The sequence below is a fragment of the Mytilus californianus genome, unplaced genomic scaffold (assembly GCF_021869535.1).
Source record: "Mytilus californianus isolate M0D057914Y unplaced genomic scaffold, xbMytCali1.0.p SCAF_7, whole genome shotgun sequence".
NCBI lineage: Eukaryota > Metazoa > Mollusca > Bivalvia > Mytilida > Mytilidae > Mytilus > Mytilus californianus.
Window position 1 is genome coordinate 527,855 of NW_026262723.1, and position 15,986 is coordinate 543,840.

At 36.4% G+C, this 15,986-nt stretch overlaps 1 protein-coding gene and 1 long non-coding RNA gene across 4 annotated transcripts in view; both read left to right on the forward strand.

Moving 5' to 3' along the window:
- Nucleotides 1-15,986, forward strand: part of LOC127709397 (uncharacterized) — a 449,543-nt gene that overhangs the window by 286,097 nt on the left and 147,460 nt on the right. The window lies entirely within an intron of this gene.
- LOC127709422 (uncharacterized) overlaps nt 1-15,986 on the forward strand; it is a 56,551-nt gene that overhangs the window by 346 nt on the left and 40,219 nt on the right. The window lies entirely within an intron of this gene.

A 15,986-nucleotide genomic window follows, 5' to 3' on the forward strand; every position in this document is an offset into this window, starting at 1 on the left:
AACATGGGAGGGGCGTATCAGGGATGCATCTTATGTTGAAAAATATGTTTTTAGTTCTTTTTTTTAAAATTTTTGACAGCCTACTTTTTGTCGAGCCTTCGACTTTTGTCGAAAAAGCGAGACATAGCGATCCTACATTCCGTCGGCGTCGTCGTCGTCGTCGTCGTCGGCGGCGTCCACAAATATTCACTCTGTGGTTAAAGTTTTTGAAATTTTAATAACTTTCTTAAACTATCCTGGATTTCTACCAAACTTGGACAGAAGCTTGTTTATGATCATAAGATTATATTCAAAAGTAAATTTTGTAAAAAAAAAATTCCATTTTTTCCGTATTTTACTTATAAGTGGACTTAGTTTTTCTGCCAGTTAACATTACATTCACTCTGTGGTTAAAGTTTTTAAAATTTCAATAACTTTCTTAAACTATCCTAGATTTCTACCAAACTTGGAAAGAAGCTTGTTTATGATCATAAGATAGTATCCAAAAGTAAATTTTGTAAAAAAAAAATTCCATTTTTCCGTATTTTACTTATAAATGGACTTAGTTTTTCTGCCAGGAAACATTACATTCACTCTGTGGTTAAATTTTTTGAAATTTCAATAACTTTATTTTCTTAAACTATCCTGGATTTATACCAAACTTGGAAAGAAGCTTGTTTATGATCATAAGATAGTATCTAGAAGGAAATTTTGATAAAATTTTGTTCCATTTTTTCTGTATTTTACTTATAAATGGACTTAGTTTTTCTTCCAGTCAACATTACATACATTCTGCAGTTTAAGTTTTTAAAACATTTATTAGATTCATAATTTATCCTGGATTTTTACCAAACTTGGACAGAAGCTACTTACAATCAAAACATAGTATAGAGGGGAATATTTTTATTAATTTTTTTCTTCATTTTTGTTGAGCCTGCGATTAACACCAAAAGTAGGCGAGACACTGGGTTCCGCGGAACCCTTACGAATTTTTTAATATACTCCTCCGTATCTTCCTCCCTTTATGAAAGTCTTGGATCTGCCACTGGTGAAAGATATCATATGTTTCACGTATATATGCCCCCTTTGAGGACCTCATTCTGAAATATAAGAAGACAACTTTTCAAGTTACTATTTTACCAAGTTTTTTAATTCAATTCATAGTAAACCAAATAGAAAAGCTGGATTTCATAATACAAACTTGCTAAGCCTTGTAAGATGCACATATTTACTAGTTTAAAAAAAACTTAAAAATATGTCTTACAGGTTTTTCAATCGTCTTTGTTTATCGCCCCGTAAATGATTTGTAATAGCTATCAGTGCTCTTTCAATGGACAGCTAACAAAGGTAAATCTATTTAAAGGTCCATCTAACAAAGAATTAAACATAACTTCCTTATCCATTGTACACGCAAATCTACCATTGATTATACCATTTGAATGATCCAGTCAGCTAGGTGGCCTAGACATAAATTATTTTCCTGAATGTGACCTACCGAATTAGACTTATTACCGGATTTGTACTAACATAAGCAACACGACGGGTGACACATGTGGAGCAGGATCTGCTTACCCTTCCGGAGCTCCCGAGATCACCCCCAGTTTTTTGTGGGTTTCGTGTTGTCTTTAGTTTTCTATGTCGTGTTTTGTGTACTATTATTTGTCTGTTGGTCTTTTTCTTTTTTAGCCATGCATGGCGTTGTCAGTTTGTTTTCAACTTATGAGTTTGAATGTCCCTCTGGTATCTTTCTCCTCTCTTTTATTGATTTATTTTCTCTGCATGACAACACCTACACTAAAACAACAAATAAAACATTCGACTCAAATCATTCGTCTTTTTCTGATGTATAGTTAAACATTGTTTATTAAAAATTATTAAAAAAAGTTATCAACATTGACATGACATAGTAGCAGGCGCCTTCCGGAGTGTCATTGAACTTATAGACAGGACATTTTTTTGCCCTCCCCCTTATTTAAAAATCCGTTATTTTTTGTTTTCTTTTAATTATAATTATTTTTTGTGTTTTTCTGTGTAATACTTCCATAAATTTACTACAAACAACATTTTTTTTTACCATTAACAATCAATTGCTAGTTTATTATCGACAGCGGTCACTGATAATTTATTTGTATTTATTTATAAGTATTGCCGATTGACAACCAAATGTCAGATATTTTTTTTTATTTTGTCTATGTGATCTTCATACTGCAAAGCAAGTAATTTTTTGGTATGCAACATTTTCGTTTTCTTTCAAGAAAACTGTTCACATGATCATATTTAGTACTAGTACATTGGACAATTCAGAATCATTTTATATCTTTAAAGGGGTGGATATATTTTTCTGAGGGATATCAAAAGTCATTTCTTAAATTAGGCCCGATTGGCTCATAATATACCTCTGAAGTGTGCCCATTTTTGTTTCTGATGGTTTTTTTGTTGTTGTCTTAACATGTAAAATTGAGGAATTGCTGGCACAATTAAGCATTTGAGGGGTTTAAAACAAGGCATGTGAGAGATTGAAATGTGCCTGAAATTTTTCTTAGGGGGTCTTTGACAAGGTATAATCACCCCGGCTTTTCATATATTCAACGGAAAGTCCCATTACGAATTGTAAAAGGAAAATTGTTTCTAAGCAGCCTTTTTGTTTACCATATAAGACTATGGAGCAGTCAATATACAAGACTCGGAGCGGGCCCAGGATTTTTCAAAAGAGGGGGGCGGCGTTATTTCAGAAAACGGAATCTATCTACTACCGACGAGCGGAAATAGACCCTTTCGCTATTTAGGAATCTGCGACACTTGCAGGTGCTGATCCACTGAGCCATTTTTAAAAGAGGGTTCCCAACCAAGGATAAAAAGGGGGGTTCCAACTATATGTCCCCATTCAAATGCATTGATCGTCAAAAAAAGGTGGATTCCATTCCCCGGGCCGGACCCCCCCCCCTGGATCCGCCACTGACTTGAACTGTTGACGTCATACAACAATCACGTTACCTTTGTGTCGCTAGAAATTTTCTATTGTCACGTCAAAATTTTCACGGGAATATGATGTCCAGTAATGACGGACAAAAAGCGATAAGGTCTATTAGAGCGGAACTATTTTTTTGTTTAAAAAAATCATTTAAATCGTGAGAAACAATGAGGAACTTTTTGAAGATCAAAGTGCAGCGTACGTCCTCTACGTATCCCTGGATCAACCGGTACGACTGCAACCTGTCTGCTAATCCCAGCTGTCTGACTTATAATTTTATCATAAAAAATTCCGGAAACAAGTCCTGAAACGAGTTGTATATTATGCGTATAGGCCTATAGATATTAGTTTCCCGCCGCCTGTCAAAGTATGTTTCCTGTTATTGTGAAAGGAAATGGTAAAAATAGACGATTTTGTCGATTATACTCAAAGATGCATATACAATATGTTGTGAATACACAAAGAAGTATGTTAAAATAAAACGTGCAAGTTGAAATGTTGGTCCCAGGTGGTCAAGTGAAATATAATATCATTGACAACCCTGGGTTGGTGTACTCTGGGAACAGTATATCTAACGGGAAATGAATCTGATAGGCTTTTCAGTATAAAATTGATCAAATCTCGGACTCCACGAGACTTCGCGAGATTTATGGATTTTGGTAGCGTCTGACTGAAAAACTATCGGAACTGCGCAAGAAATTGACCACATAATTCTAATCGTAAATAGATACTAGTTTTATCATAAAGTAGATATATTTTGTCATATTAAATGACCAAAATAAGTGTGATTTATTTGATGTGAAGTGTTTTAAAATGGTGTGAGAATTTGGGAATGCAATCGGCGCCATTTTTTTATTACACTGTTTGCATTCTGTACCATTCTGTGATGAAATGAATTCGAAAATAACAAATTTGAAGTGACAGATAACAAGTTCGATTCACTGGTATCACTTTAAAACTATGTATGAATGACATTTTATTGATAATATCAGAAATTATTATGATAATAGTGAGTACGTTTTTAACACATGTCCGTTTCCGTATCGTATCTTTATTAACTATGACCCGACGATAAAATCGGCTACAATTAGGTAGTGTCAAGTCCCGTCAATATATATGTTCCTGGTGTACTCTAGTCCAAATAATTATGACGTCTTGAAAGGCTATTATATTTTTTTTCTTTGACGCCTTACATCGACAGGAAGGCGTCAAAGCAAAAATTTAAAATAGCCTTCCAAGACGTCATAATTATTTGGACTAGGTGTACTCCAGCAACAAAAGCCACAGCTTACTCCACGTTAGTAAGACCAACTCTGCAATATGCTTCCCCGGTATGGGATCCTCACCAAATTACCATCATACGTAACATAGAGTAGGTACAGAGTCCGAGACGAGCAGCTCGATTTATTTATATTTGCTACCATGACAACTATCCTCCTGGAGAGGGGTTCTTATTGTCGAGTTGCAAATTGCGATTTACAAAAGTCGAGTTGCAAGTTACGAAAGTCGAGTTGCGAGTTACAAAAGTCAAGTTGCAAGAGCCGGATTTAGGGGGGGGGGCCCTTTTCTGTGAAAAATTTGGTTGATTAGATAAGGAATCACTTGAGCATGACTGGAGCGGGCCCTCTCTTAGGCAGTCAGTGGGCCCTCACTTATGAAAATTTCAGGATCCGCCACTGGTTGCGAGTTACGAAGGTCCAGTTGCGAGTTAGGCCTAAATTAATATATTGTTTGTTTCCCAAATCCCAACCCTGCCAAGCAGGTGTGGGTAGGTAGGAAGGGAAATAATTTTATTTTTCCAAAAAGCTTGAACATTTTCGGATGATCCTGCAAGCCTGAAAATCGGAAATGAATAAAATAATATTTGACTTAAGTTTTGACAATAAAATTTTATGAGAAGGACCATTTTTGCAGGGTCTGTCGGGATTGGGAAAACAAACAATATTTTATTTTAGGCCTTACGAAAGTCGAGTTGCAGGTTACAAAGGTTGAGTTGCGAGTTAAGAAGGTCGAGTTGTGAGTTACGAAAGTCGATTTGCGAGTTACAAAGGTCGAGTTGCGAGTTACGAAGGTCGAGTTGCGAGTTACAAATAGATTATGTTTCTCTAATTTCTTAAGAAGTATATGTATATAAACGGTTGTATATATAAATGTTCATGTCGTCTGATTTTTTAAACAGAATTTTCCGGTTTACTTTGCATTTAATAAACAAAGCATATATGTACCCGAACTTAGTTATACCCTGCATGAGGAAGGGTCCCGGTATTTTGATTGCAGGATTTGAAAGAGTTATGTGATACTTATTTATAAGAGTTTATATGTTGCAAAGTCACGCACGCTTAAATTTCTTTCATGAGAGCGACATTGTTCATTTTCTAAAATAAAACAGGATATACTATAGATATAAGACAAAATGTATACTGTATGAACATACCAAGCATAAGAAAATAAATCATGTAGACAAATGAAATATACTTGCAAATTATCGACATCTCACAGAATATGGCACTGTGTTAGGCCTAAAGTAAATACTTATCAAAGGTACCATGCTTATAATATTTTCTACGCCAAACGCACGTTTCGTCTATACAAGACTCATCAGTGGCACTTGAATAAAGAATATTAGTGCTAACTCTTCATCTTTCGTCTTTCGCAAAGGTTTAGAGTGATATAGGCACAATTGCACATTTAACTTAGGAAAATATCTCATGAATTAGTCAGAAATGTGATATGCTATGTGCTTTATGTTATAAATTAAATAATTTTGAACTTTGTTAACTTTGGGATTCAATCCCAAGCGGAGAGTGCATATATATAACAAAAAGTTAATAATCGAGTTGTTCAATGTATGTATATCTGAATACTATAACGCAAAAATAATCAGCGGCTATAGATGTCTTTCTATGGAATTATGGTAACTTCCTGGCATAGATCATATTATGGAGCTTTTTTTTAATTTGGAAAGATGTTATTCTACAATAAGCTATTATACCGCTGTTACAAAAAATAAAGGAACAGTTTTAAGGAATGTTATGGCGTGTGTTTTTTACGGTATGAGCATGGAAGCCTTGTCTGTCACGAGTTTACTTTTTCACCTACATGCAGCCTTGATACAAATGTTGTAGTTTCAGATATCAGCTGGGTATTGTACATTTTTGTATGATTAACCCGTTTTTTCAGAGAGAAGTTACATATTCCAAAACTTGGTCTTTTGTCTCTTTTACAAAAGTATATTTGATAACTACATGTATAGAATAAAGAATGGAAACGGGGAATGTGTCAAAGAGACAACCCAACCAAAATATACAAGTCAACCCAAGGCCACCAGGTATCAGGTCCCTTAGCCCCCAATACACTCGCACCCTACACGTTCCAGGGGTTAAAAAATTTTGTTACAGCTGACTAGCCAAGGACTTATTGGTAGCAGGATTTTACTAGCCCTGTTGAAAGAGCTGCTATCCCATCAAAACTACCTGCTAGCCCAAGTATACCTTACAAATTCAGAGTTTGCTGCATAATACAAAGTGGGTGTCCCTTGTTTTGAAAGCGGCATTATACACGGTATTTAATAAAATAAATCAAATATATGTTTGTTTTATTAATTATGACAAGGATCTTTAGACATCTCTTTGGATAACTGTTGTACTATGGGTTGTTCAATATTTTCGGCCACAGAAAACATGTTCATTGGTACTGTCATGTGAAACCAGTGGTTCAATTCAGATATATTTGTTGTTCCCACATACAAAGCAGACTTTATTAGCGTGATCGGAAAAATAACAGCAATATTTACAAAACATCGTCTCTGGTTTATCATCAGCAACAGACGACCTTGACCAGGGGAATCTTTCTGTTCATGACACTTTAAATGTTCTTTTCTGCTTTTCCAGGGCGTATTTGGCATTTTTTTGGGGATGAATTTTCAGCCTCATTACCCTCTTCATCTACCGTTTTTCGTTTTGAAACTGACAAAGTTCCTGGGGTGCCCGTACTAAAATATTTAGAAATATTTTGTTGCATTGTTTCGTGCTCAACAGCTGTCCGACAAGACAGGTCAATATCGATCAATGCATCATACCGCCCCCAGTACCGTTAATTGAAAATCTCGGAATAAGCAATGTCCACCAAGAGTTAGTTGTATTATTTTTAAAACATGTACAGAATCAGTTAAAATTCTAACCAGACTAATCCAGTCGTTATACTCGACTCACTATCGATCGCTATCTCAAGAGGACACTGACCCATAGAGGGCGCTGAATCATTCGAGTTATTGAAATTCTTGGAATCCAGGATGACGTAATTGAATCTGATTGGCTAAGATAGAATAGTGATGAAGGGATTTTCCGCTTTCTATTTTGGAAACTCCAAGAATTTTTTGTTGCTAGTCCGTCGGGCATATTAGGTTACAAGTTTTGATTGCCCGTGGCGTAAATACTGTAGTCCCGGGCGTCTGGCTAGTGGATTTTTTAACCCCTGCGTTCGCACCCCACACGTTCGCCCCTTAGGTCTGTTCGCACCCAATTTTTATTTAAATTCAAGTTGAATTATTAGTTTTTGGAAAGTTTGCTATAGCTTGCTATAGCAATAAACTTTCCTAAAGCATCGACCTCAAACCGGAAGTTGGACAGACTATCTTACTATAGGATGTGTGTTCTACTCCTAGATACAATGTAGTACTAGTGTTTGAATACTAATTCTAGGAAGATGCTTTTGAAATTTTGATTTTGATTAGCTTACAGCTTGAATAAAAATGGACTGAATGTTCATCGATAATTCAGATGAACTCAACTTCATTTTGAGCTCACCTGGCCCGAAGGGCCAAGTGAGCTTTTCTCATCTCTTGGCGTCCGTCGTCGTTAGCTTTTTACAAAAATCTTCTCCTCTGAAACCACTGGGCCAAATTTTACCAAACTTGGCCACAATCATCATTAGGGTATTTAGTTTAAAAAGTGTCCGATGACCCCGCCAACCAATCAAGATGGCCGCCATGGCTTAAAATAGAACATAGGGGTAAAATGTAGATTTTGGCTTATATCTCTGAAACCAAAGCATTTAGAGTAAAACTGATTATCAGGTCTAAATCTATCTGCCCTGAAATTTTCAGACAAATCTGACAACCTGTTGTTGGGTTGCTGCCCCTGAATTGGTAATTTTAAGGAAATTTTGCAGTTTTTGGTTATTATCTTGAATATTATTATAGATAGAGATAAACTGTAAACAGCAATAATGTTCAGCAAAGTAAGATCTACAAATAAGTTGTCATGACCAAAATTGTCAGTCGACCCCTTTAGGAGTTATTGCCCTTAATAGTCAATTTTTAACAATTTTTCGTAAATTTTTGTAATCTTTTACAAAAATCTTCTTCTCTGAAACTACTGAGACAAATTTAACCATACTTGGCCATAATCATTATTAGGGTATCTAGTTTAAAAATTTTGTCTGATGACCCCGCCTTCCAACCATCATGGCCGACTTGGTTAAAAATAGAACATAGGGGTAAAATGCAGTTTTTGGTTTATATCTCTGAAACTAAAGCATTTAGAGCAAATCTGACAAGTGGCAAAAATGTTCATCAGATTTAGATTTATCTGCCCTGAAATTTTCAGACGAATCTGACAACAGGTTGTTGGGTTGCTGCCCCTGAGTTAGTAATTTTACAAAAATTTTGCAGTTTTTTGTTATTATCTTAGATATCATTATAATACACTGTAATATCTAATATCTAATACTATTAATTATGATTTTAGTCTTATTTTACATGATTTCCAAAGCATCAGTAAATACAGGTGAGCAACACAGGCTCTTGAGAGCCTCTAGTTAAGTCACCTGGCCCGAAGGGCCAAGTGAGCTTTTCTCATCACTTTTCTCATCGTCCGTCGTCCGTTGTCGTCGTTAACTGTTTACATTTTGAACTTCTTCTAGAGAACCACTGAATGGAATGAAACCAAACATGGCATGAATGTTCCTTATGAGGTGCTGACCAAGCGTTGTTACTTTGTAGCCGATCCATCATCCAAGATGGCTGCCAGCGGGGGACTTAGTTTAGCATAGGACCCTACGGGAAATGCATACAAATGACTTCTTTTAGAGAACCACTGAATGGAATGTAACAAAACATAGCATAAATGTTCCTTACAAGGTGCTGACCAAGTGTTGTTACTTTGTAGCCGTTCCATCATCCAAAATGGCCACCAGCGAGGGACTTAGTTTAACATAGGACCCTATGGGAAATGCATACAAATGACTTCTTTTAGAGAACCACTGAATGGAATGAAACAAAACATAGCATGAATGTTCATTAGGAGGTGCTGACCAAGTTTTGTTACTTTGTAGCCGATCCATCACCCAAAATGGCCACCAGCGAGGGACTAAGTTTAACATAGGACCCTAAGGGAAATACATACAAATGTCTTCTTTTAGAGAACCACTGAATGGAATGAAATCAAATATGGCATGAATGTTCCTTATGAGATGCTGACCAAGTGTTGTTAATTTGCAGTTGGTCCATCATCCAAGATGGCCGCCAGGGGGGGACTTAGTTTAACATAGGACCCTATGGGAAATACATACAAATGTCTTCTTTTAGAGAACCACTGAATGGAATGGAACCAAACATGGCATGAATGTTCCTTACGAGGTGTTGACCAAGTGTTGTTTCTTTGCAGCCGATCCATCATCCAAGATGGCCGCTAGCGGGTGACTTAGTTTAACATAGGACCTTATGGGAAATAAAAAATGTCTTCTTTTAGAGAACCACTGAATTGAATGAAACCAAACATGGCATGAATGTTCCTTATGAGGTGCTGACCAAGTGTTGTTATTTTGCAGTCAGTCCATAATCCAAGATGGCCACCAGGGGGGGACTTAGTTTAACATAGGACCCTAAGGGAAATACATACAAATGTCTTCTTTTAGAGTACCACTGAATGGAATGAAACCAAACTTGGCATGAATGTTCTTTATGAGGTGCTGACCAATTGTTGCTACTTTGTTGCCGATTTACTGTTCAAGATGGCCACCAGGATATTTTATTAAATAACGAACCAATATTAAACCAAATTTGGCCTCAATCATTATTTGGGTATCTGTTATGATTTTTATCTATCTTTACATGATTTCTAAAACCAAAGTAGAGTCAGGTGAGTGACACAGGCTCTTGACAGCCTCTAGTGAAAATGGCTATCACAAACACTACTTCACGGATCTGCGCTGCGCAGAAAATAAAATCAATACACATCTACCAGTTTCTACGTTATGTTTTATCGGTATTCCCCAGACATGCGTGAGATCCATATATGTGTGCCTCCCAACGGGAGTACAATAATCCCAGTTTCAGGGGTTTCCTCCCCCCCTCCAGTTGAAGAGAAAATAAATACTGTGTTTAAAATATTTCATGAATGCACATTTTACGATGCTATTTTTACTACGATTTTTACAAATGTTTATAAAAGACGTAAAAGCACGAGTGTATCGAAAGTATCCTGGTATCTCATCTCGGCCCACAACACACTCGGACTATAACAACCTCGGCCTATTACATAATCGGCCTCACAAAATCGGACTATAACAAAATTCGTATCTATACTTTTTGTTATTAAGTCTCCCAAACAAAGTTTTTGCTCAGTTCTTATTATTTTTCTTCTTGGGGTCTATTTAGGGGTATTTTGAGGGCCTACAGAAGGAAGGGTTTTACTATAGAACCCTATGGGATTTATTTTTTTTTAATTTTCAAATGGCTATAACTTGAAAACAGTAAGTGATAGACACACACGGTCTTCAGTAATGATCACAGGACAATAAAACAAATCAAATAAAATATAGATTGAGTCCCTGGGGTCACCTCACCCCCTTCTGTTTGAGAACTTGTAAACGGTCGAGATCCCCATCCCTAAACGATATATATTCATGTATGGGACAATAATACAAATTAAATGAAATATAGTGGGAGTCCTTCTGGGTCACCCCACCCCCTCCAGGGGTTAAGAAATTTTGTTATAGCTCGCTAGCCCAGGGCTAATTGGTGGCAGGATTTTACTAGCCCTGTTGGAAGAACTACTAGCCCAACAAAACTGACCTAGCCGGAGTATGCCTTACAAATGCAGAGTTTGCTGCATAATACAATGAATTCTATAAACTTAACCATTTTTATCCGTTGTACAGTAGATTTTTGCAAATCGGACACCCAAAACTTATGTCAGCAAAAAAATATCCCATTAGCAGATATATTCAATTAATCGATAATTGTATATTCATTGAATATTCTGTAATAATGAGTTGACCAAATCCTGAGATGGTACAAGTCTTGACCACCGCTATACATGGTTATATAAAAGGATTGGAGTGATTTTTATCAGATACATTATAAACGAGGTACAGTAATATCCATATTTATATTTATGAGGGTCGTAATGAGGGTACCTTCATGACGAATAACGGTAAAAAATCTTGCCAAATGACGTTATTGGTAATTTTTGGTGCATGACGTTAAAATGTATACTTTCTTTAGCGGTGGTCAAGACTTGTACCATCTCAGGATTTGGTCAACTCATTATTACAGAATATTCAATGAATATACAATTATCGATTAATTGAATATATCTGCTATTCATGCTACTGGGATATTTTTTTGCTGACATAAGTTTTCGGTGTCCGATTTGCAAAAATCTACTGTACAACGGATAAAAAAATCGACTGATTTTGACGAATCACGTTAAATTTTTTCCAAAAATAACGGTATCGATAATTATTTGAGACCTCTGACGAGTCACGATAAGGATATTTTGACGAATCACGCTAAAATTTTAACCAATTTGACGCTAACGGTAGCCGTAAATGACCGTTTGACGCCTGACGGTAAAGGGCATTACTACCCTCATTTATCACAGGTAAGCTAATTGTGGGCTATAAAAAGATTACAAACTGAGTACAGTCTGTAAACTGAAATTGTATTTGGTTATAAGTTTTATTTCTTTAAAAATCAAATTTATTTGAATATCAATGAAGATAATCATGATTGATGAAATATTATTGCATCAAGTTTAAGTTTTCTGAAGACTGTTAATGTTTAGGTCATGGTTCTGGAGGCTTCTTCACAGTATGTAAACAAAAACAAAATGGCGTCCATAACGTGCACATGTTACAAATTTATATCTGACAAAAGTCAGGTTTCTCCTGTCAAAGGGATTCACATTTATATTGCAATAAATTATTCAGAAGGAGGTACAGTCCGGTTAAATTATATTTCTCTGGTTGCATAAGCAATGTACAATACCCCCTGTACTGACAAATCGATATTGTAAGTACGGGATCCACCCCAAGTTATTTGTTCTATTTTAAAACTTGTACAAAATCAGTTCAAATTCTGGGAATCCCGGATGATGTAGTTGAATCTGTTCTAAGATAAAATAGTGATGTGTGGATTTTCCACTTTTTATTAGCTCACCTGGCCCGAAGGGCCAAGTGAGCTTTTCTCATCACTTCGCGTCCGTCGTCGTCGTTAGCTTTTTACAAAAATCTTCTCCTCTGAAACCACTGGGACAAATTTAACCAAACTTGGCCACAATCATCATTAGGGTATCTAGTTTTAAAAAATGTGTCCGATGACCTCGCCAACCAACCAAGATGGCCATCATTGCTAAAAATAGAACATAGGGGTAAAATGTAGATTTTGGCTTATATCTCTGAAACCAAAGCATTTATAGTCAATCTGACATAGGGTTAAACTGATTATCAGGTCAAGATCTATCTGCCCTGAAATTTTCAGACAAATCTGATAACCTGTTGTTGGGTTGCTGCCCCTGAATTGGTAATTTTAAGGAAATTTTGCAGTTTTTGGTTATTATCTTGAATATTATTATAGATAGAGATAAACTGTAAACAGCAATAATGTTCAGCAAAGTAAGATCTACAAATAAGTTGTCATGACCAAAATAGTCCATAAACCCCTTTAGGGGTTATTGCCCTTAATAGTCAATTTTTAACAATTTTTTGTAAATTTTTGTAATCTTTTACAAAAATCTTCTTCTCTGAAACTACTGAGACAAATTTAACCATACTTGGCCATAATCATTATAAGGGTATCTAGTTTAAAAAATTTGTCCTATGACCCCGCCTTCCAACCATCATGGCCGACTTGGTTAAAAATAGAACATAGGGGTAAAATGCAGTTTTTGGTTTATATCTCTGAAACTAAAGCATTTAGAGCAAATCTTACAGGTGGCAAAAATGTTCATCAGATTTAGATTTATCTGCCCTGAAATTTTCAGACGAATCTGACAACAGGTTGTTGGGTTGCTGCCCCTGAGTTAGTAATTTTACAAAAATTTTGCAGTTTTTTGTTATTATCTTAGATATCATATAATATCTAATATCTAATACTATTAATTATGATTTTAACCTTATTTTACATGATTTCCAAAGCATCAGTAAATACAGGTGAGCGACACAGGCTCTTGAGAGCCTCTAGTTTTGGAAACGCCAAGAATTTTTTGTTACTAGTCCGTCGGGCATATTGGGTTACAAGTTTTGGTTGCCCGAGGCCTAAATGCTGAGTCCCGGGCGTCGGGCTAGTGTATTTTTTAACCCCTGCCCTCCTGTTTGAGAAGTTGTAAACGGTGGAGATCCCCACCCAGAAACCATATATATTCTTGTGTGGGACAATAAAACAAATCAAATGAAATAAAGGGGAAGTCTCTGGGGGAGACTCCCCACCCCCACCTGTTTGAGAACTTGTTAACGGTCGAGATCCCAACCCCTAAACCATATATATTCTTGTATGGGACAATAAAACAAATCAAATGAAATATAGGGGAAGTCCACGGGGGTCACCCCCACCCCCTTCTTTTTGAAAACTTGTAAACGGTCAAGATTCCCTCCCAAAACCATATATATTCTTGTACGGGACAATAAAACAAATCAAATGAAATAAAAGGCGAGTCACCTGGGGTCACTCCCACCCCTTTCCTGTTTGAAAACTTGTAAACGGTCGAGATCCCCACGCCTAAACCATATATATATATATGTAGGACTCTAAAGTGCGATGGTACTCTAAAGTGCGATGGTCACGCTAAAGTGCGATGGTTTACGCTAAAGTACGATGGTGAATCACGCTAAAGTGCGATGGTTGTTTGTTTGCTAAAGTACGATGGTATGTCATGCTAAAGTGCGATGGATCAATAGGATAAGGTTCGAGGACTTAAAACGTTAAACACATGGATGTTAAAAAATAGTCTTTTTTCAAAAGCTAGTAGGCTCAGGTATAACATATGTGATAGATTGTATTATAATTTACCGGTAGGCTTAAGTGGTTGTTTCTAACTCTAGAAGACCGACCAGGTAATAATTGCTAAAACAGTAATATATAGGTGTCACAAAATACTTTATTTCCTGTAAATGTAACAATTGGGGCGTATTTAATATTTGGATAATTGGCGTAGGTTGCCGTTCACACAGTCTATCAGTAATGTGAACACCTCCCCTTATATACAGTCATCATTGTAAATTACAAATACAAAATTCGTTCACTGTCGGAATAAGTAACATTTATTAGTACAAGCTTTATTATCAATGCGAGAGAAAGGCTATGTTCGCCGAGCTTTTTTTTCTCCTTTTTCGTAGCGAGTACAAATACATATTATATTTTCCAACAATGTACATATTAATGTTTTTAATAGCCGAAAATTTATAATTTACTTTTGAAAACATGTACACAATTTTATTTAGGGGCCAGCTGAGGACCACCTCCGGGTGCGGGATTTTCTCGCTGCATTGAAGACCCATTGGTGGCCTTCGGCTGTTGTCTGCTCTTTGGTCGGGTTGTTGTCTCTTTGACATATTCCCCATTTCCATTCTTAATTTTACCTTTATTTTACCGACGTTACTTTTCAATAAAATCGAAAATATTTTAACGGGGACCGCAAAGTAAGCTTCGACGTAAACAATGATTTAAATGTATCCGTTCGCTTCCAATGGAAGCAGGGTATTTGTGCGTATACTAGAGTGGCGAAAGATACCAGAGGGACAGTCAAACTCATAGATCGAAAATAAACTGACAACGCCATGGCTAAAAAATAAAAAGACAAACAGACAAAATATAGTACACAAGACACAACATAGAAAACTAAAGACTAAGCAACACGAACCCCACCAAAAACTGGGGGTGATCTCAGGTACCCGAAGGGTAAACAGATCCTGTTTCACATGTGGCAGCCTATTTTGTATCTATATAGTAAAATGGTTGACTGTAGGAGACAATTCCTTCTTCCAGCACCCGAAAAAAACACATTTGCTTCAGCCGAAAAAAGCACGGTTAGGTCTAAAATTAAGTCATGGACATTTGGTTTAAAAGTTGTTTTAAAATCAAATATTCAAAATCTATCTTCCGGCATGTTCATTTTTGGTTTGTATAAACGACTGTTAACGTCATAATCCAACTACGTTTCTTACGTCTATACTTTCGCGGACCATCCGACTTTAGCGTATGGAGGCATCGCACTTTAGCGCAGACCATCGCACTTTAGCGTGACCGTCGTAATTTAGCGTCCCCATCACACTTTAGAGTCCTACATATGGTCCGAGTACACAGTTATCGTCCTTTGATTTTCGTTGTCCACAAATATAGTCCCTAGTGTGGACAATGTGTTACTTGCCATTTTTTTTATACCCCTTCCAAATTTATTTCTCCATGTTGTATGCCTCAAATGGCAAGTAGGGGGATGAAATTACACTGTAAAAAAATTTGGGTCATGAATTTTGAAGTTAAGTAGTGATTTGGTCCAGCTGAAAAAGGTTAAAAATAAGCACTTCGGAAGCTGTCAAAAGATTTCAAGACCCCCTTAACATAAAATTGTCCATATTTTGAGTTAGAGCCGATGAAGTTTTCTATAATTTTGATATAATTTGTCCCAAAAGTAGTACAACACACTGTAAAAATATTATTGAGAAAGCGCAGGTGGGATTTTTTTAATTTTCATTTATTGTCTAAAAGAAATGCACTACGAAATAACTGTGTACTCGGACCTAAGAGGTGAAATCAGGA